The following is a 22173-nucleotide window of genomic DNA, read 5'->3' on the forward strand; positions in this document are numbered from 1 at the left end:
GTTCCAGAGTAGGGACGATCTGTCCCGCCGTCGGGAGACGGTGGCTGATTTTCTTGACCAGATACCCGGCCTCCCGAAGCTTTTTGATATCCTTCTCTCACATGGTAGAGGCCATCCATTTGCCTCCTGCTCTAGATCCGGACATATTTGGAAGACCTTTTGTTGGTAGAGAAGGTGAACGCTCGGGCGCTGGAGCCTAAGCAGAATGGAATGAATCGGTAAGGAGGCGTGGGTGAAAAGAGTGAATCCTAGTCCCTTTATAAGGGTGGAAGAGATGATGCGCCTCCCCACTCACCTCGTAAAACCTTTTATTCCCCAAGCGCCGTAATTGACGGCGCGGTTGGGTTACCCGCATTCGTATTGATGAGAATTTTGTGATAAAGGGACACGATCTCTGCTTCAACAAGTCGTGCCAAGGAAACCACCTCGCGATGTGCGCAGTAGCTGGTTGAGAAAAATGGTTCGAATAATGACCGGGCCGTGACATGGTGTCATGCTATCAAACATGTCAGCATATTAGATTTGTGGAAATATTATTCTCTCTACGATGGTATGTGGAACTTGTTTTGCAGAGCTGGACACTATCCTTGTGTTCAAAATCTTCTATGGATTATTCGGAGGAGGAACCCGCCTTGCAATGCCAAAGACAAATTTGCGCGCCGGCCTCATCGTCATTGAATCCTGGTTCAGGGGCTACTGAGGGAGTCCTGGATTAGGGGGTCTCTGGACAGCCGGACTGTTGGATAATGAAGATACAAGATTGAAGACTTCGTCCCGTGTCTGGATGGGACTTTCCTTGGCGTGGAAGGAAAGCTCGGCAATATGGATATGTGGATCTCCTCCCTTGTAACCGACTTTCTGTAACCCTAGCCCCTCCGGTGTCTATATAAACCGGAGGGTTTAGTCCGTAGGACAACATACAATCATACCATAGCCTAGCTTCTAGGATTTAGCCTCTACGATCTCGTGGTAGATCAACTCTTGTAATACTCATATCATCAAGATTAATCAAGCAGGACGTAGGGTATTACCTCCATCGAGAGGGCCCGAACCTGGGTAAACATCGTGACCCCTCCTGTTACCATCCGCCTTAGATGCACAGTTCGAGACCCCCTACCCGAGATCCACCGGTTTTGACACCGACAGCGTCCGCCTGGCTTTCCGGAACATGATGAGTAGTGAAGAATGGGACTGACGGTCCAGACGCAGCAGCTGGAAGTTCCAAGGCATGAAGCTGGACGGTGGAAGCAAGCACTGGTACAGTCGACGATGTGGGGCGTTCACTCGATACTGGATCAACAAAAGTAACAAAAGCCCGAGTCACATCTTCAGGCTGTTGAACCGCTGGCTCTGCTGCTAGCACCGATTGGGATGTCTTGCCAGCTGATGCCTTCTTGTTCCTCCTAGCCCTCAGCGGCACGCCCTTGTCGTCATCTGGAAGCTCAATGACATTGGGAGGAGCTGCAAAAAGATCAGTCGACTCCAGATTAATTGTCAGAATTTAATCGATCGAGCAACTGAAGACATGATTACGAGAGTTATACCCGGGTTGGAAGTGACTGCGTCTTCCATTTCTTCATCTTCATACTTGTGGGTGGAAGTCCCGGGGGTAGCTGCACTGCAAATTTCAAGATTCAGTCGGTCATGCCTATCACAGTGGGTCGGCCAAAATTCGACTCGTACTAAACCAAGAAATCAGGTCTGATTATTACCCGAAAACAGTAGGAATGGCCACTTCGATCTTGGGCAAGGCCTTCGGTGGTTTTGACGATGCAGCTTTTAGTTGTTTCAGCGCCTTATCAGTTGGCGCTAGAGATGGTGCAGCTTTCGGTTGCTTCAGTTTCCTCTCAGTCGGCACTGGAGAAGACGTCCGAGGGCGCTTCGACGACTGCCCAGTCGGCATGATCGCTTTGTCATGGATGCTTGCCAGGTCGTGAGCATGCTTGGATCGTTTTTCCTTACGGGGAGGTGAGTCGACCTCTTCTTCATCACTCGGGTCGTCACTCTCCTCGTCCTCCTCTTCATCAGAGTGCCACTCGCCACTCTTGCCTCCGCTCGCCTCCCCCTCTGGATCCTGCTCCTGCTCCCCGTTGGGCATCGAGTACATCTCAGTAAGGGCCTGAAATACAACAAGCGAAGCAGAAATCAGTCGATTGACAACAAGCAGTTACATGACAAATCAAGAGAACACTCGGCAGTTCAGAGTTGGACCTTGTCTGGTTGGCGTGAGTTGTCGAATGGAGGGACTCTCCTAGACCCCCTGGGGTTATCCTTGTTGCCAGTGATACCTCTCAGCCACTTCTCCACCGTGTCCTTGTCGACCTCTTCTGGGTGGATCCGAGTGGAATCATCGATGCCCGAATACATCCACATCGGATGGTCTCGAGATTGAAGCGGCTGAATACATCGTTTAAGGAAGACCTCCAGCAGATCCATGCCAGTCATGCCGTCACGGACGAGTTGGACCACCCGCTCGACCAACACCTTCACCTGCGCCTTCTCCTCTGGGATGACTTTCAAGGCGGAAGGCTTCTCGACCCGAGCCATATAGAAGGGTGGAAGTCCGGTCGATTGACCTGGAGTCGGCTGGTCTTTGCAATAGAACCAGGTCGACTGCCATCCTTGGACTGACTCAAGAAGGATCATGGCTGGGAAAGTGCTTTCACCTCTCATTTGAATCCCAAGACTCCCACACATCTGGATCACATGCGTCCTCTCATCACTCGGGTTGGCCTTCTTGACCGACTGGGAACGACACATGAAAATGTGCTTGAAGAGAACCCAGTGTGGCCTACAACCTAAGAAATTCTCGCACATGGACACGTAGGTGGCGAGGTACACGATAGTGTTGGGAGAAAAGTGGTGGAGTTGTGCTCCAAAGAAGTTCAAGAAACCTCGGAAAAAAGGATGGGGAGGCAAAGAAATCTGCAGTCAACATGGGTGGCGAGGAGAACACACTCACCCTCCTGCTGATGCGGTTCGGTCTCGCCTTCCGGGAGCCGCACCGATTTGTGGGGAATCAGTCCCCCCTCAACCAGATCGTCGATGTCGTCCTGACGAATCATCGACCGAATCTAGCCGCATGGCAGGCTGGACCTCGACGAATATCAGCCCCGGCTGGACTTCTTCCCCTTCGCCTTCGCCGTCGCCTTCTTCATGTGCTGTAAGGCCACCGTCTTCTCCTTCCCCATTGCAGCGGGCGGAGCTCGAGCAGAGCGGCGGCGCCGGGAGCAGAGGTGGATGAGGCGGAGAAAGCGGGGGAGAATGGGAACGCACTGTGCAAAAAAACCCCAATCCGGCTGACCTGTGTGTCCGGGCGATCCTATAAAATCCCGCAACAATCACGCGCGCGATACGTGGCGAAAAAGGTGGCGCAGCGATCGAGGCGGCCCTGCCTAATCCAACCCGATTACCGTGGCCTCCTCTGCCCCGCGCGCTTCCCGAAATTTGAATCCCACAATATCCGTGAGCAGCAGAGCAACTTGTCAGACGGAAGATTTTTTCCCATATCAGCACTCGAAGTGTAGCAGTAAAATTTCACTCGGTAGAACCAAGAATGGATCAAGGCGACTGAAAAAGAAGTTGAAGTCATCATGATTGCTCACTTGGTCCCAATCAAGCGCTTCCGAAGCTCGAAAATTGAATCGGAGGTGTTCTGAACTCCTTCTCCACTCAAACCCTGAATCATTCGGGGGCTAATGATGTAGATATGTACCTAGGGTGGGGTCATAGGCCTGACCTAGACACCCTCCCCTAGGAATCCATCCTAAAACCAGAAGCATTAGAGGTATAGCATCATCCACTCGACTGCCAGGCATTCCACTCGGAAGATTCAAAGTCACTCGACCACGACGATTATCACTCGACAGACAGAAGATCTAAAGTCACTCCGCGCGACAACGGTCGGACGTTTACTTCATAGACTTAATAGACATTTATGTCACTTAATTGCTAGCGTTACCAGTAACGCCTCCCTCTTGATGTACCTTAAAACTCTTGTAACGTGGGCAGGCTGGGGTCCTGGAGCACTCTATATAAGCCACCCCATCCACTGAGACAAGGGTTCACACCCCCTGTAAACACACACATACATAATCCAGTCGACCGCCTCCGGGCACCGAGACGTAGTGCTCTTACTTCCTCTGCGAAGGGCCTGAACTCATAAAACTTGTGTGTACAACTTTGCCATAGCTAGGATCTTGCCTCCTCATACCTACCCCCCATTCTACTGTTAGTCGTAGATCCACGACAGGGGGTGCTAGAAGATAGAATCCACACCACTGTGGAAGAGCAAGTGACCATGTTCCTCCATGTTGTTGGTCATAACCAGAGGTTCAGGGTTGTACACATCACCTTCAGGAGATTAATGGAGACCATCTCCAGGTACTTCAAGCAAGTGTTTTATGCTGTTGGGGAGCTCAGAGGAGAGATGATCAGGTCAACAACTGGCTAGACTCCTACCAAGATTCTCACTAGCCCAAGATGGTATCCATACTTCAAGGTGAGCACTTACAGTATGTAGTTCATATGTTGTTATTGTTCTATAGTAGACAAACAACGTATTATAATGCCATTCCATGATTGCATTGGAGCTATAAATGATACTCATGTTGTTGCCAGAGTGCCTTGGTCACAAGCTATAGCATATAGAGGGTGGAAGCACTACACAAGCCATAATGTGCTAGCTGCTATTGACTTCGATCTGAAGTTCACATATGTGTTGCTTGGCTGGGAAGGATCATCACATGATGCTAACATTCTCAGTGACAGCGTGAGTCGTCATGATGGCATCAACATCTCCGATGGCAAGTTCTACCTTGGAGATGCTGGCTATGCATGTCGGACATGTGTTCTTCCACCCTTCGGGAAAACCATGTACCATCTGAACGAGTTTGCTAGTAAGAACTATCCTAGGACTCCCCGGGAACTGTTCAACCTCAGACACTCCAGCCTTAGAGTGACTGTTGAGAGGGCCTTTGGAGCTCTGGAGAACATGTTTAAGATCCTGGATCAGAAGCCATTCCACCCTTACCCTAACTAGGTGAAGTTTGTTCTTGCATGTTGCATCATTCACAACTGGATCCTGCAATGGGGAGTTGATGGATTTGTGCCGATGGAGCAATATGTGACTCCTGATGAGGTAATCAGCTCTGGCCATGGTGTGGAGGCGCTCGACAATGAAGTGTGGAAGAACAAAAGGTTGAAGTGTGCTCAGGCAATGTGGGATAACAGAGGTCAAACAAGGATTTGAAGCAGAATAACAAGAGGAAGAAGAAGAAAGAGGCAGCAACATAAGCATGGAAGAGGAAGCAGCAGAGGAAGAGGAAGAGTAAGAGGATGAACTGGCACCTAGTTAACATCATTGAACTTTCCCTATTCGGCCATGTTGGCTCTTAACAATTTGTATTATCATTTGCTAGTAGCTAGGATAAACTTCCATTTGTTTCCAAGCTAGGACAAGATAATGTTCAGTGTGTGTGGTAAGGTCACGGTCGGTGTCAAAATCGGCGGATCTCGGGTAGGGGGTCCCGAACTGTGCGTCTAAGGCGGATGGTAACAGGAGACACGGGACACAATGTTTACCCAGGTTTGGGCCCTCTCGATGGAGGTAATACCCTACTTCCTTCTTGATTGATCTTGATGATATGAGTATTACAAGAGTTGATCTACCACGAGATCGTAGAGGCTAAACCCTAGAATCTAGCCTATGACTATGATTGTTGTTGTCCTACGGACTAAACCCTCCGGTTTATATACACACCGGAGGGGGATAGGATTACACAAAGTCGGTTACAAGGGAGGAGATCTACATATCCGAATTGCCAAGCTTGCCTTCCACGCAAAGGAGAGTCCCACCCAGACACGGGACGAAGTCTTCAATCTTGTATCTTCATAGTCCAATAGTCTAGCCGAAGGATATAGTCCGGCTGTCTGAGGACCCCCTAATCCAGGACTTCCTCAATATCCCCTGAACCAGGCTTCAATGTCGATGAGTCCGGCGTGTAGATTTGTCTTCGACATTGCAAGGCGGGTTCCTTCTCCAAATACTCCATAGAAGATTTTGAACACAAGGATAGTGTCCGGCTCTGCAAAACAAATTCCACATACCACCGTAGAGAGTATAATATTTCCACAAATCTAATCTGCTGACAACTTTTCATAATGTGACATCACGCCATGGCCCGGTCATTATTCGAACCGTTTTTCTCAACCAGCTACTACACATATTGCGAGGCGGTTTTCTTGGCACGTCTTGTCGAAGCAGAGATCATGTCCCCTTATCATGGGATTCTCATGAATATAGGTGTGGGTAACCCAACCACGCCTGCTGGTATGACTCCTCGATATTAGGCAAGTTCTAAACGGGCACGTGGAGGACGCTTGATATTCGCCCTCTTTATAAAGGGGCCAAGGCATGTCCTTTTCTTCTCGCGCTCAATCCTTCCCCTCCCCCACCTCGAGTTCCAACACCCAAGGCTCAGGCTAAGCGCTTCGGACCTTCAACCATGTCCGAATCCAACCTTCAAGGTCGGTGGATGGCCTCCTCGGTCACAGAGGGGGACATCAAGAAGCTAAGGGAAGCCAGGTACCTGACCGCCGAAATCTCGCACAGGCTGCCTGCTCAAGGGCAGGTCATCCCCACTCCCGAACCCAACGAGAGCGTCGTATTTATTTCCCACTTCCTCTGAGGGCTAGGCTTTAGTCTTGATCCCTTTGTCAGAGGGCTTATGTTCTATTACGGGCTCGATTCCCACGATCTAGCCCCGGATTCCATCCTTCACATCTCGTCGTTTATCGTCGTGTGTGAGGCCTTCCTCTGCATCACCCCACACTTCGGCTTATGGCTCAAGACCTTCAATGTGAAGCCTAAGATGATTGATGGGCGACACGCAGAATGCGGAGGTGCCACAATAAGCAAAGGCGTCGATGCTCCATGGCCAAAGGGTTCCTTCCCGGAGGTATCCAACTTATGGCAGCGGGAGTGGTTTTACATCACAGCTCCCCGAAGTACTAAGTGGGTAGCTGCCCCCGCCTTCCGTTCGGGCCCCCCGCCACAACTGGCGTCATGGGTCAACAAGGGGCTGGACTGGGGGCCAGTTAATGACGTGCCGACATTGCAAAGTTGCATCCGAGATCTCCTCAAGACGGACGTTAGTCTCGTCAAGGTAATGCAAGTTATGCTAGTTCGTCGGGTCCTGCCATGCCAACGCCGATCTCTCCGTATGCGGGAGTTCAACCCAGAAGGACCGCGAACTATTCAGCAATTCTTCGGCATGACACTCGAAGGGATGTATGGATTGTTCTTCAAATCACGAATAAAGTGTCTGGACACCACCGAGGATGCGGGTCTAAACTTCAATCGTCCAGATACCCATGTGATATGCGGTTTCCAGCAAGGTATTCTCTGCAAGTACTGAAATAAGTGGTAACAGATAGTTTTGTGATAAGATAATTGTAGCGAGCAACAAGTAACAAAAGTAAATAAGGTGCAGCAAGATGACCCAATCCTTTTTGTAGCAAAGGACAAGCCTGGACAAACTCTTATATGATGTAAAGCGCTCCCGAGGACACATGGGAATATCCTCAAGCTAGTTTTCATCACGCTCATATGATTCGCGTTCAGTACTTTGATAATTTGGTATGTGGGTGGACCGGTGCTTGGGTGCTGCCCTTACTTGGACAAACATCCCACTTATGATTAACCTCTATTGCAAGCATCCGCAAATACAACAAAAGTATTAAGGTAAACCTAACCATAGCATGAAATGTATGGATCCAAATCAACCCCTTACGAAGCAACGCATAAACTAGGGTTTAAGCTTCTGTCACTCTAGCAACCCATCATCTACTTATTACTTCCCAATGCCTTCCTCTAGGACCAAACAATGGTGAAGTGTCATGTAGTCGACGTTCACATAACACCACTAGAGGAGAGACAACATACATCTCATCAAAATATCGAACGAATGCCAAATTCACATGACTACTAATAGCAAGACTTCTCCCATGTCCTCAGGAACAAAAGTAACTACTCACAAAGCATAAACATGTTCATAATCAGAGGGGTATTCATATGCATATAGGATCTGAACATATGATCTTCCACCAATTAAACCAACTAGCATCAACTACAAGGAGTAATTAACACTACTAGCAACCTACTAGCACCAATCCCGGACTTGGAGACAAGAATTGGATACAAGAGATGAACTAGGGTTTTGAGATGAGATGGTGCTGATGAAGATGTTGATGGAGATTGCCCTCTCCCGATGAGAGGAGCGTTGGTGTTGACGATGGCGATGATTTCCCCCTCCGGGAGGGAAGTTTCCCTGGCAGAACAACCCTGCTAGAACCCTATATTGGCTCCGCCAAGGTTCTGCCTCGTGGCGGCGGAGTTTCGTCCAAGAAGATGGCTTATGATTTTTTCCCATCGAAAGAGTCCATATAGCAGAAGATGGTCACCGGAGGGCCACCAGGGGGCCCACGAGGTAGAGGGCGCGCCCCCCACTCTCGTGGGCAGGGTATGGCCCCCCTGGTGAAGTTCTTGCGCTCAATGTTTTTTATATATTTGGAAAACATCATCTGTGAAGTTTCAAGACTTTTGGAGCTATGCAGAATAGGTCTCTGATATTTGCTCCTTTTCCAGCCAGAATCCCAGCTGTCGGCATTCTCCCTCTTTATGTAAACCTTGTAAAATAAGAGAGAATAGGAATAACTATTGTGACATACTGTGTAATAACAGCCCATAATGCAATAAATATTGATATAAAAGCATGATGCAAAATGGACGTATCAACTCCCCCAAGCTTAGACCTCGCTTGTCCTCAAGCGAAAAGCTGAAATCGAAAAATATGTCCACAAGTTTAGAGATGAAGGTTTCGATAAAAATAAAATACGGACATGAGGGCACCATGATCATTCTTAGAACATCAACTTATATAATTTTTTTCATATGATTTCTTATGCTAGAGTAATAATTCAATCACAATATCAAGTATGAATCGTAAACTTCATTGAAAACTAACAAACTATAATCTCAATCATTGAAGCAATTGCAATTTATCATAACATAGGAAAGAGTCAATGTATAAGAGCTTTTCAGCAAGTCCACATACTCAACTATCATATAATCTTTCACAATTGCTGACACTAACACAATACTTATGGGTATGGAGTTTTAATCGGACACAGAGAAAGATGGGGGCTTATAGTTTTTGCATCCCAACATTTTACCTCAAGGGTAATGTCAACAGTAATAGTTCATGAAAACCCACATCCAATTAGCCATATATACCAGGATCTTTCCAACATATTGTGCTTGCCAAAGGATAAAATGTAAAAAGGAAGGGTGAAGATCACCATGACTCTTATGCAATGTAGGAGATAAAAGTAAAAGATAGGCCCTTCGCAGAGGGAAGCAGAGGTTGTCATGCGCTTTTGTGGGTAAATGCACAAAATCCTAATGCGAAAGAACATCACTTTATATTGCCACTTGTGATATGGACCTTTATTATGCAGTCTGTCGCTTTTATTACTTCCATATCACACGATTGTATAAAGCTTATTTCTACCACACCAATCAATCATACATATTTAGAGAGCAATTTTTATTGCTTGCACCGATGACAACTTACTTGATGGGTCTTACTCAATCCATAGGTAGGTATGGTGGACTCTCATGGCAAAACTGGTTTAAGGGTATTTGAAAGCACACGTAGTATCTCTACTTGGTGCAATGAATTTGGCTAGCATGAGGGAGAAAGGCAAGCTCAACATGTTGGAGGATCCAAGACAATATAATTTATCTCAGATGTAAGAAAACATAACCCATTATGTTGTCTTCCTTGTCCAATATCAACTCTTTAGCATGTCATATCTTAATGAGTGCTCACAATCATAAAAGATGTCCAAGATAGTATATTTATATGTGAAGACCTCTCTTTCTTTATTACTTCCTATTAATTGCAATGATGACCAAAACTATGTTTGTCAACCCTCAACATCTTTTATTCATCATACTCTTTCTATGTGAGCTCATTACTCTCCATAAGACTCACATGATCTCTTTGTTTCTTTTTATTTCTTTCTATTTTCTTTTATTCACTTGGGATCATGGCAAAAATAAGCAAGCCCTCGACTCAAAACTAATCTTTATTATATAGCTCAAGGACTCGATTACATAGAAGTATCATAAAGCAAAACTCACAACTAGATCATACTAAGAACTTTTATTCTACTAGATCAAAATATTACCAAAAGGATCGAACTAAGAAAAATGGTAAAGATAAAAGTGATGGTGATACGATACCGGGGCACTCCCCCAAGCTTGGCAGTTGCCAAGTGGAGTGCCCATACCAGATACTCAATTATTCTTTGTTGGAGGAGACGGTGGTGATGTTGTTGATGGCTTAGGCTTGTCGTCCTTCTTCCAAGGCATAGGCTCACCATCATAGAAGGATGACTGAGTCTCCGGGATCCTCAAATCTGCAGCCAAACTCATCCTTTTGAATCTATATTTATACTCACAGTTTTGGTTTTGCATGTCATAGATTTGAGCTTGGAGGTGCTCAATTTTCTCGTGATGCTTGAAGATGGTCTCCCTGATGTTGTCAGCATCCAGCTTGTGTTTGTTGGTGAACTCTGCGATCATCATGTAGTTGGAGTTGAGTCCACGCTCCACCATCCCTTGACACTTGAAAACTTGTTGCTCCATTGCTTCGAGCCTCGTCTCCATGCTTCCGGTCCCCTTCGGTCCCTCGGCATCACGGATGTGTAGCAACCCATCACGCATCTCAATGGTTTGAGGGTGTCGCCGCACCTCCGCTAGGTAAGGGTTGATGACCTTCTCGAAGAACTTGTCCTTGGATGCACTTGGACACGTCATGATAATCTAGATCTGTCAGAAAAACAACTCGAAACAAAGACAAGAGATTTTTGCGTGATACGGGAGTCAAAACCCCCAGGAGGTTATATAATGAATTTTTACCGACCAAAATACGTGTTCTGTAAGAAAACGGAGTCCGGAGAGCACACGAGGTGCCCACGAGGTAGGGGGCGCGCCCAGGGGGTAGGGCGCGCCCTCCACCCTCGTGGAGCCCTCATGTCCTTTCCGGACTGCTGCTTATTTTTCTATTTTTCTAAATGTTCCAAAACGGAGAAATATTGCCTTAAAATTGTTTTGGAGTTGGTTTACTTACCGTACCACATACCTATTCCTTTTCGGAGTCTGAAATGTTCCGGAAACTGTCCCTTATGTATTCCTCCGGGGTTACGGTTTCAATAACATTGGTTTCAACATTTATGGGATTACCTGAGATATAATGTTTGATTCTTTGACCATTTACCACCTTCGCATTTGTGCCTTCGAAGTTGTTGATTTTTATGGCACCGGAACGGTAGACCTCCTCGATAACGTAAGGACCTTCCCATTTACAGAGAAGCTTTCCTGCAAAAAATCTTAAACGAGAGTTGTATAGCAATACATAATCACCTATATTAAACTCGCGCTTTTGTATCCTTTTGTCATGCCATCTTTTAACTTTTTCTTTAAACAACTTGGCATTTTCGTAGGCTTGGGTTCTCCATTCATCAAGTGAGCTAATATCAAATAACCTCTTCTCACCGGCAAGTTTAAAATCATAATTTAGTTCTTTAATAGCCCAATAAGCCTTGTGTTCTAGTTTGAGAGGTAAGTGACATGCTTTTCCATAGACCATTTTACACGGAGACATGCCCATAGGATTTTTATATGCAGTTCTATAGGCCCATAATGCATCATCAAGTTTCTTGGACCAATTCTTTCTGGACCTATTAACAGTCTTTTGCAAAATTAATTTGAGTTCTCTATTACTCAATTCTACTTGACCACTAGAATGAGGGTGATAAGGGGATGCAATTCTATGATTAACATCATATTTAGCAAGCCTTTTACGGAAAGCACCATGAATAAAATGTGAACCACCATCAGTCATTAAATATCTAGGGACTCCAAACCTTGGAAAGATAACTTCTTTAAGCATTTTAATAGAAGTGTTATGATCAGCACTACTAGATGGAATAGCTTCTACCCACTTAGTAACATAATCAACAGCAACTAAAATATGTGTATAACCATTAGAGGAAGGAAAAGGTCCCATATAGTCAAAGCCCCAAACATCAAATGGTTCAATAACAAGTGAATAATTCATAGGCATTTCTTGACGTCTACTAATATTACCAATTCTTTGACATTGATCACAAGATAAGACAAACTTACGGGCATCCTTGAAGAGAGTAGGCCAATAAAAACCAGATTATAGTACCTTATGTGCAGTTCTATCTCCAGCATGGTGCCCTCCATAACCTTCGGAGTGACACTTGCGTAGGATCTGTTCTTGTTCATGCTCAGGTACACAATGTCTAATAACACCATCTACTCCTTTATAAAGATGTGGGTCATCCCAAAAGTAATGCCTCAAATCATAGAAGAACTTTTTCTTTTGCTGGTATGTGAAACTAGGTGGTATAAACTTAGCAACAATGTAATTAGCATAATCAGCATACCATGGAGCGGTATGAGAAGCATTTGTGACATTTAATTGCTCATCAGGAAAGCTATCATCAATAGGTAGTGGGTCATCAAGCACATTTTCTAACCTAGACAAGTTGTCTGCAATGGGGTTCTCGGCTCCTTTTCTATCAACAATATGTAAATCAAATTCTTGAAGCAAAAGAACCCATCTAATAAGTCTAGGTTTAGCATCTTTCTTTTCCATAAGATATTTAATAGCAACATGATCAGTGTGAATAGTTACTTTAGAATCAACAATATAAGGTCTAAACTTATCACAAGCAAATACAACTGCTAAGAATTCTTTTTCAGTAGTAGCATAATTTCTTTGAGCAATGTCTAGAGTTTACTAGCATATTGAATAACATTTAGTTTCTTATCAACTCTTTGTCCTAGAACAACACCTACAGCATAATCACTAGCATCACACATAATTTCAAAGCGTAAATTCCAATCAGGTGGCTGGACAATAGGTGCAGAGATCAATGCTTTCTTAAGTATTTCAAATGCTTCTACACAATCATCATCAAAGACAAATGGTATATCTTTTTGTAATAAATTAGTCAGAGGCCGAGAGATTTTTGAGAAGTCCTTAATGAACCTCTTATAAAAACCAGCATGACCAAGGAAACTTCTTATACCTTTGATGTCCTTGGGACATGGCATCTTTTCAATAGCATCAACCTTGGCTTTATCAACTTCAATACCTCTTTCAGAAACTTTATGCCCCAAGACAATACCTTCATTAACCATAAAGTGGCACTTTTCCCAATTCAGGACAAGATTAGTTTCTTCACATCTCTGCAAAACTCGACCAAGGTTGCTCAAGTAATCATCAAAAGAAGATCCATAGACGGAAAAGTCATCCATGAAAACCTCACAAATCTTTTCACAAAAGTCAGAGAATATAGCCATCATGCATCTTTGAAAGTTAGCAGGTGCATTACATAAACCAAAAGGCATACATCTATAAGCAAAAGTACCAAAAGGGCATGTAAAAGTAGTCTTTGATTGATCTTTGGCTGACACGGGTATTTGAGCGAAACCAGAATAACCATCTAGAAAGCAAAAATGTGTATGTTTGGATAATCTTTCTAGCATTTGATCGATAAAAGGTAAGGGGTAATGATCCTTTTTAGTATCCTTATTTAATTTGCGGAAATCAATTACCATCCTATGACCAGTAATAATTCTTTGAGGAATCAATTCATCTTTGTCACTAGGAACAACAGTAATACCTCCCTTCTTAGGGACACAATGGACAGGGCTTATCCACTGACTATCAGCAACGGGGTAAATTATACATGTCTCAAGGAGCTTTAGTATCTCCTTTCTTACCACCTCTTTCATTTTAGGATTCAGACAACGTTGATGATCACGAACTGGTTTAGCATCTTCTTCCAAATTAATTTTATGTTGGCATGGAGTGAGACTAATACCCTTAAGATCATCAAGAGTATACCCAATAGCAGCACGGTGCTTCTTCAGAATTTTCAATGATCTCTCTTCTTCATGTTCTGAAAGGTTAGCACTAATAATAAGAGGATATATCTTTTGCTCATCAAGATAAGCATATTTAAGAGTATCCGGTAAAGGTTTAAGCTCAAACACGGGATCACCCTTGGGTGGAGGAGGATCTCCTAGGATTTCAATAGGTAAATTGTGTTTCAGAATAGGTTCCTGTTTAAAGAATACTTCATCTAATTCCCTTCTTTCATTCATAAACATATCATTTTCATGGTCTAGCAAATATTGTTCTAAAGGATCACTAGGAGGTACCGCAATAGAAGCAAGACCAATAATTTCATCTTTACTAGGTAATTCTTCTTCACGGTGTTGTCTACTAAATTTAGAAAAATTAAATTCATGAGTCATATCATCTAAACTGACAGTAACATCTCTTTTGCAATCTATGGTAGCATTAACAGTATTTAAGAAGGGTCTACCAAATATAATGGGAGAGAAGCTATCTTGTGGGGAACCAAGAACAAGAAAATCAGCAGGATATTTAGTTTTCCCACACAAGACTTCAACATCTCTAACAATTCCCATTGGTGAAATAGTATCTCTATTAACAAGTTTAATTGTGACATCAATATCTTCTAACTCAACAGGTGCAATGTCATGCATAGTTTCTTTGTATAAGTCAATAGGTATTGCACTTGCACTAGCACTAGCACCCATATCACATAAGTGATGATAACAATGATCTCCTATTTTAACAGAAATAACAGGCATACCTACCACAGGTCTAGGTTTATCTCTATCACGGGGTTTAGCAATTCTAGCAGTTTCATCACAGAAATAAATAACATGCCCATCTATATTATCAGACAAGATATCTTTAACAATAGCAATATTAGGTTCAACTTTAACTTGCTCAGGAGGTGTATATGTTTTAATATTGCTTTTACAAACCATAGTTGAAGCCTTAGCATGGTCCTTTATCCTAACAGGGAAAGGTGGTTTCTCAACATAAGAAGTAGGGACAATAGGATCATTATAAGTGATAGTCTTTTCTTCAACTTTAATAGGTGCAGCTATTTTTACTTCTATGGGAGGATGATATTTAAACCACTTCTCCTTGGGGAGATCAACATAAGCAGCAAAAGATTCACAGAAAGAAGCTACTATCTCTGAGTCAAGTCCATATTTAGTGCTAAATTTACGGAAAATATCGGTATCCATAAAAGATTTAACACAATCAAAACTAGGTGTCATACCTGACTCCTTACCATTGTCGAGGTCCCAATCTTCGGAGTTGCGTTTAATTCTTTCCAATAAATCCCATTTGAATTCAATAGTCCTCATCATAAAAGTGCCAGCACAAGAAGTATCAAGCATGGTGCGATTGTTATCAGAAAGCCGAGCATAAAAATTTTGAATAATCATTTATCTTGAGAGCTCATGATTGGGGCATGGATATAACATTGATTTAAGCCTCCCCCAAGCTTGAGCGATGCTTTCTCCTTCGTGAGGCCAAAAATTATATATATTATTGCGATCACGATGAACAAGATGCATAGGATAAAACTTTTGATGAAATTCCAATTTCAATCGTTTGTAGTTCCAAGACTCCATATCATCACATAGCCTATACCATGTCGATGCATCTCCCCTCAAAGATAAAGAGAAGACCTTCTTCTTAACAACATCTCCGGGTACACCCGCAAGCTTAAATAATCCACAAGCTCATCAGGATGTTTTGTTCCATCTCCCAAAAAAGGATTAGCTAGCAGTTTTTCTACCATACCCAAAGGAATTTTGAAGCAAGCATTTTCATTTTCAATAGATTCAGTAGGTTGAGGAGCAACTCTTTGCTCTACTGGTCGGGGTGAAGATACCCCGAACAAGCCCCTCAGAGGATTACTTTCCATAGTAACAAGTGACAGTAAATTTCAGCACACTATATAAATTTTTCCTTACCAAATTCCACCTACCAAAGGCGCTTCACTCCCCGGCAACGGCGCCAGAAAAGAGTCTTGATGACCCACGAGTATAGGGGATCTATCGTAGTCCTTTCGATAAGTAAGAGTGTCGAACCCAACGAGGAGCAGAAGGAAATGATAAGCGGTTTCCAGCAAGGTATTCTCTGCAAGTACTGAAATAAGTGGTAACAGATAGTTTTGTGATAAGATAATTGTAACGAGCAACAAGTAACAAAAGTAAATAAGGTGCAGCAAGGTGGCTCAATCCTTTTTGTAGCAAAGGACAAGCCTGGACAAACTCTTATATGATGTAAAGCGCTCCCGAGGACACATGGGAATATCCTCAAGCTAGTTTTCATCACGCTCATATGATTCGCGTTCGGTATTTTGATAATTTGGTATGTGGGTGGACCGGTGCTTGGGTGCTTCCATTACTTGGACAAACATCCCACTTATGATTAACCTCTATTGCAAGCATCCGCAAATACAACAAAAGTATTAAGGTAAACCTAACCATAGCATGAAATGTATGGATCCAAATTAGCCCCTTACGAAGCAACGCATAAACTAGGATTTAAGCTTCTGTCACTCTAGCAACCCATCATCTACTTATTACTTCCCAGTGCCTTCCTCTAGGCCCAAACAATGGTGAAGTGTCATGTAGTCGACGTTCACATAACACCACTAGAGGAGAGATAACATACATCTCATCAAAATATCAAACGAATGCCAAATTCACAGGACTACTAATAGCAAGACTTCTCCCATGTCCTTAGGAACAAAAGTAACTACTCACAAAGCATAAACATGTTCATAATCAGAGGGGCATTAATATGCATATAGGATCTGAACATATGATCTTCCACCAATTAAACCAACTAGCATCAACTACAAGGAGTAATTAACACTACTAGCAACCTACTAGCACCAATCCCGGACTTGGAGACAAGAATTGGATACAAGAGATGAACTAGGGTTTTGAGATGAGATGGTGCTGATGAAGATGTTGATGGAGATTGCCCTCTCCCGATGAGAGGAGCCTTGGTGATGACGATGGCGATGATTTCCCCCTCCGGGAGGGAAGTTTACCCGGCAGAACAGCCCCGCCAGAACCCTAGATTGGCTCCGCCAAGGTTCCGCCTAGTGGCGGCGGAGTTTCGTCTGAGAAGATGGCTTATGATTTTTTTTCCCATCGAAAGAGTCCATATAGCAGAAGATGGTCACCGGAGGTCCACCAGGGGGCCCACGAGGTAGGGGCGCCCAGGGGGGTAGGGCGCGCCCCCCACCCTCGTGGGCAGGGTGTGGCCCCCCTGGTGAAGTTCTTGCGCTCAATGTTTTTTATATATTTGGAAAACATCATCCGTGAAGTTTCAAGACTTTTGGAGCTGTGCAGAATAGGTCTCTAATATTTGCTCCTTTTCCAGCAAGAATTCCAGCTGCCGGCATTCTCCCTCTTTATGTAAACCTTGTAAAATAAGAGAGAATAGGCATAAGTATTGTGACATAATGTGTAATAATAGCCCATAATGCAATAAATATTGATATAAAAGCATGATGCAAAATGGATGTATCACCATGTAAGTAATTCTGCAGCCGAACACGTTGTCTTTTCATTTGTCATAACATCATTCTGAAAAATTGATCTTGGCCAGGACTGGATAAGAAAGGCGAAGATGATCAGGTGTTCGCCCCCCCCCCTTCCCGAAGGCTCACCGGATCCTGTACTAGCCAGGATGCTTGAGCTCGCGCCTTACCAAGTGCCATCAGGGGAAGATAAAGGTAGGGATAAGGAAGCCAAAAGCGGGCCTCACGCATTACTCATCCAAATCATGGTAATTAGTGTCTCCGCGAAGGAGGATAACCGGGGAGAAGAATCTAAAGTTCCCTCTCCCCAAGCAAAGAAGAGGACCGCCTCTAAGGACTTGGAAACGAGGGTTTCTAAACGAGGGAAGAATCTTTTGCCAGGGGGCCCTACCCCGGAGGGCATCCTTGCCGCACAGTGCCCGCAAGGGGATCATCCCTCCACCGAGCTGTAAGTGAACCAGAGTACTTTTGATAAATATATCCTGCTTCATCTCCGAGGACAATAACCGAGACATATGTCTTGTAGTCCGGATCGTAGCCCTTCTTGACGGAGTTCGTCTTCGGGGGATCTTCTTCTAGAGATGATGGAGAGCGAAACGCCTCCCCCTGTCTCCCAGTCTCCTAGGGCGGACGACCCCGAGGTGTCATCACGGAGGATTTCTCCTGATCCGCCAGGGCCAGAAGGTAACCCTTTGGCCACCCGAAGTCCAGAGTAATCGGCTCCTAAGGAGAGCAGCAGAAAGAGTCTGGGATTGTCCGGTGCACAACCGGACGTACTGATGGGTCTTCTGGAGCAAGCATCTATCTCGGAGGAGCATCGTACTTTAATGGGTACGGTGGTTGAGAGGATCTCATCCGCCAAAAGTGGGTTGCATCAAGCTTTTACGAGCCTACTTAGAGGCTTTGAGGTACGCAAAGTAATATATAAATTTTTTTGACGGTACCACACACGCTAGGTGTGCTCTATACAGATAGTAGCCCCTGAGACTCTGGTTGCTGTCCAGAGGCGGCAAACAGAGGATCATAGTCCCAGGTAATGTTCATGCGGCTCACATGTGCAGGCGGCTGAGTGTCCGGTGACTGGCCGGACTGGTGAGTTTGTCGAACTGAGGCGGTAGCTTGATACGACAGATGCTGACATCGTGCTTGTGAACAAGCGGCTTGACGAGGCGCAGGGTATGTATTCTCCGGTGGTCAACAGATATTAAGAGGAGCATGATGCTAGTATCTATAACATATTGTGACTGCAGGTGGAGCTGCCGCCGTGGAGACCCTTCGGGCAGAGCTTGCCCGAGCCAAGGAACAAGCCAGGAGAAGTGATGCGGCCGCCCTAAAGGCGGCCGAAGAGTTAAGAGCCGAACGGGCCGCTCATCGCCAGAGCGAAGATAAAATAGCCAAGATGGTCGTTGAGCTGAAGGATGCCGCTGACCGGTATGATCTTCTTGAAAAGGAAAGCCAAGCGAAAGCGGCGGACCTGGAGAAAGCCATGGTAGCAGCCAAGGAGACCCGCTCTAAAATCAGAGCGGCGAAGGAGGAGCTTCGTCAAGCCAGAGATATCACGGCTGGGAATCCCTTCTTGTTGCGGACGAAGTTCAGAGATCCGAAGTATGCCCCTCTGGATCAATTATGGAGTGCTGCAGACGCGTATTCGGACCTGGCAATGAGTGCTGCTGATGCGACTGCATTTTTCAAAGATCAAAAAGATCACAAAGTGGAGAAGTTGTTCTGGTCGCAGTTCAATGCTCCAACGCGTTCGCTGCTGTTAAAGGAGCAAATGGCCGAGTGGGCTGAGCTCCATAGGTTTTCCGGGCTTGCCATGAGGTCTGTCGTAGATCATCTTTGGCCGGAAGGACCAAGGCCGAATAGTTATTTTGGTTTAGTGCAACGATTCCTTGGTGCTGCGCCGCATATTGACGCTGTAAAGAGGTCGGCGTGCATAGAGGGTGCGCGGATGGCTCTTGCCCGTGTTAATACATACTGGGCAGAGATGGAGGCCACCGCTATTGCAAGCCGGGGTCCGGCTGTAGGCCAGGTCTCGTCCGAGCACTATTTTGAAGAAGTCCTAGAAGGCGCTCGTCTAATAGAGGCTCAGTGCTCGAAGAGTATTATGTTCGAGTGACATGTATCCCAATTTGTAAAAACAATGCTATTTGGCTTATAAAAGGCTGTGTTTATACTTTTGCCTGAAAGTATTATGATGCCTCTTGTGCGGCCATTTTATGTATGTATATAACCTGAAAGTTTGCAGTCGTCGGCTTCAGCCCCCACGCATATAATGCGGGGGTGTTTGGAAAAGCGTGTATTCACACTTGATCCAACGTCTTGGTCCATTAAGGAGGTGATTGCGTGGCGAACAAGTCAATCGGACTATATTGCTTTAACACTTCCACTTAGCCATAGGAGTTTGACAGTGGGGCTACTATATAGCCCCTGGTACTTCCGCGCTTATCCAAATACAGTGCGCGTACATACATGACCGGGAAACCGGTCCTTCGTTAATGCGGAAGAATCGTGAAGATTCCACTGAGTCCTTGAGTGGTTGACCAGTCTCACGCTTTATCATGACAGTCAGTTTTCGGCTTTCTCTACTGAGGTGCTCATCCAGATGGACCAGGGCACAATTGCAGTAGTTCTCCCGGTGCCACCTTAGCCGATAGAGCGGAACGTAAGGTAGCAAAACACGGGAGCCTGGCAAACCCAACTATTGACTAAAGACATGATTCGGAGCTGATGCATATAAGGCCAAACTCGCGACGCTGAACACTCCCTAAGGTATTCGGTCTTTACAATGTATACTGGGCTGAGTAACGCCCTCGGTAATAAGCCCTGAATTTCCAGGTACTTGCATTAGTCTGACGTGACGAAATGTCAATAACGCCAGCATCCCTCTTGGTTATGTTGAGTATCCTGAGGGTGTGAAGCAACAAGAGACAGTAAAAAAAGGTTTACACAGGGTCTTAATCTAAAAAGAAACCTTTGGACGGGGCCCTGCTGCACGTCTGCGCCTGTGTCTCCGTTGTGCCGTATCCTGGAAGGGTGTAGCACGATGATCATCTCTAAGAGAGAAATGCCCAGGTGAAAGTTTTTGTGCGAAAAATTGGTTATTCTTAATAAACCATTAAAATTCAATCAAAATAAGATCAAGCTGAACTGTAGTCCTTTTTACATGTGGGAAGCCCCTAGCACCACCTATGGGGGTATATCCATCAAACCAGTCTTAGGTTTATCTGAGCTGTTACAACTAGTGATGTGCCGGACTCATCTAGTCGTGTCCACGGTCTTGACGACCGATCATTTATTCTAGTTGGAGAGGGCGTTCAGTGTTCGGCTGCTAAAGCCGCCACACATTCTTCCACACGTAAGGAACGTTCTGTGTTTCCGATAACTGTGATGATGCCACGTGGACCGGGCATCTTAAGCTTAAGGTAAGCGTAATGTGGTATTGCATTAAAACGAGCGAAGGTTGTTCTTCCGAGTAGTGCTTGATAGCCGCTTCGGAATGGAGCGATGTTGAAGGTTAACTTTTCACTTCGGAAGTTGTCGGGAGAATCGAATACAACCTCTAGTACTAGAGAGCCCGTGCAGCGGGCCTCTGGGCCTAGTATTACTCCTTTAAAGGTAGTATTTCTTTGGATGATTCTTGTCGGGTCTATCCCCATTTTGCGGACTGTGTCCTGATATATCAGATTAAGACTACTGCCGTCGTCCATAAGGACTCGGGTGAGATGGTATCCATCAATTACTGGGTCTAGTACCAAGGCAGCCGATCCTCCATGCCGGATACTAGTCGGGTGATCCCTGCGATCAAAAGTGATCGGGCAGGCCGACCAAGGGTTGAACTGGGGGGTGACGGGCTCCACGGCGCATACATCTCGGAGTGCGCGTTTGCTCCTCCTCTTCGTTACGTGAATCATGTTCACTGTTTTGACCTCTGGTGGGAATTTTTTCTGTCCCCCAGTGTTCGGCTGGCGAGGCTCATCCTCGTCTTTGCTTGGTGTCTCCCTCCCCTTGTGTTCGGTGCTTAGCTTGCCGACCTGCTTGAAGACCCAACATTCTTTGTTGGTGTGATTTGCCAGTTTGTCGGAGGTGCCATGAATCTGACATAATCTGTCTAGAATCTTGTTTAGGTTGGACGGTCCATCTCTGCTGCCTTTGAATGGCTTTTTCCGTTGATCGGGTCAAGAGCCCCTGAATCCGGCGTTTACCGCTATGTTGTCTGGGCTGTCTTCATTGTTTCGACGCTTGCTTTTATTTCTTCGTGGTTTTCCATTGCCATCCCTGACTTCGGATGTGCCTGGGTCGCTGGTGCCGCTACGAGCTAGCCAGCTGTCTTCGCCCGCGCAAAAGCGGGTCATAAGGCTTGTTAGGGCTGCCATTTTCCTCGGTTTTTCCTGGCCGAGGTGTATGGCGAGCCATTCGTCCCGGACATTGTGTTTGAAAGCCGCTAAGGCCTCGGTGTCCGGGCAGTCAACAATTTGATTCTTCTTAGTGAGGACTCTGTTCCAAAGCTTTCGGGCTGACTCTCTGAGCTGTTGAATTATATGACTTAGATCGTCTGCATCTGGAGGTCGGACATAGGTCCCTTGAAAATTATCCCTAAAAGCATCTTCG

The sequence above is a fragment of the Triticum urartu genome, chromosome 1, assembly GCF_003073215.2.
Source record: "Triticum urartu cultivar G1812 chromosome 1, Tu2.1, whole genome shotgun sequence".
NCBI classification, from domain to species: domain Eukaryota; kingdom Viridiplantae; phylum Streptophyta; class Magnoliopsida; order Poales; family Poaceae; genus Triticum; species Triticum urartu.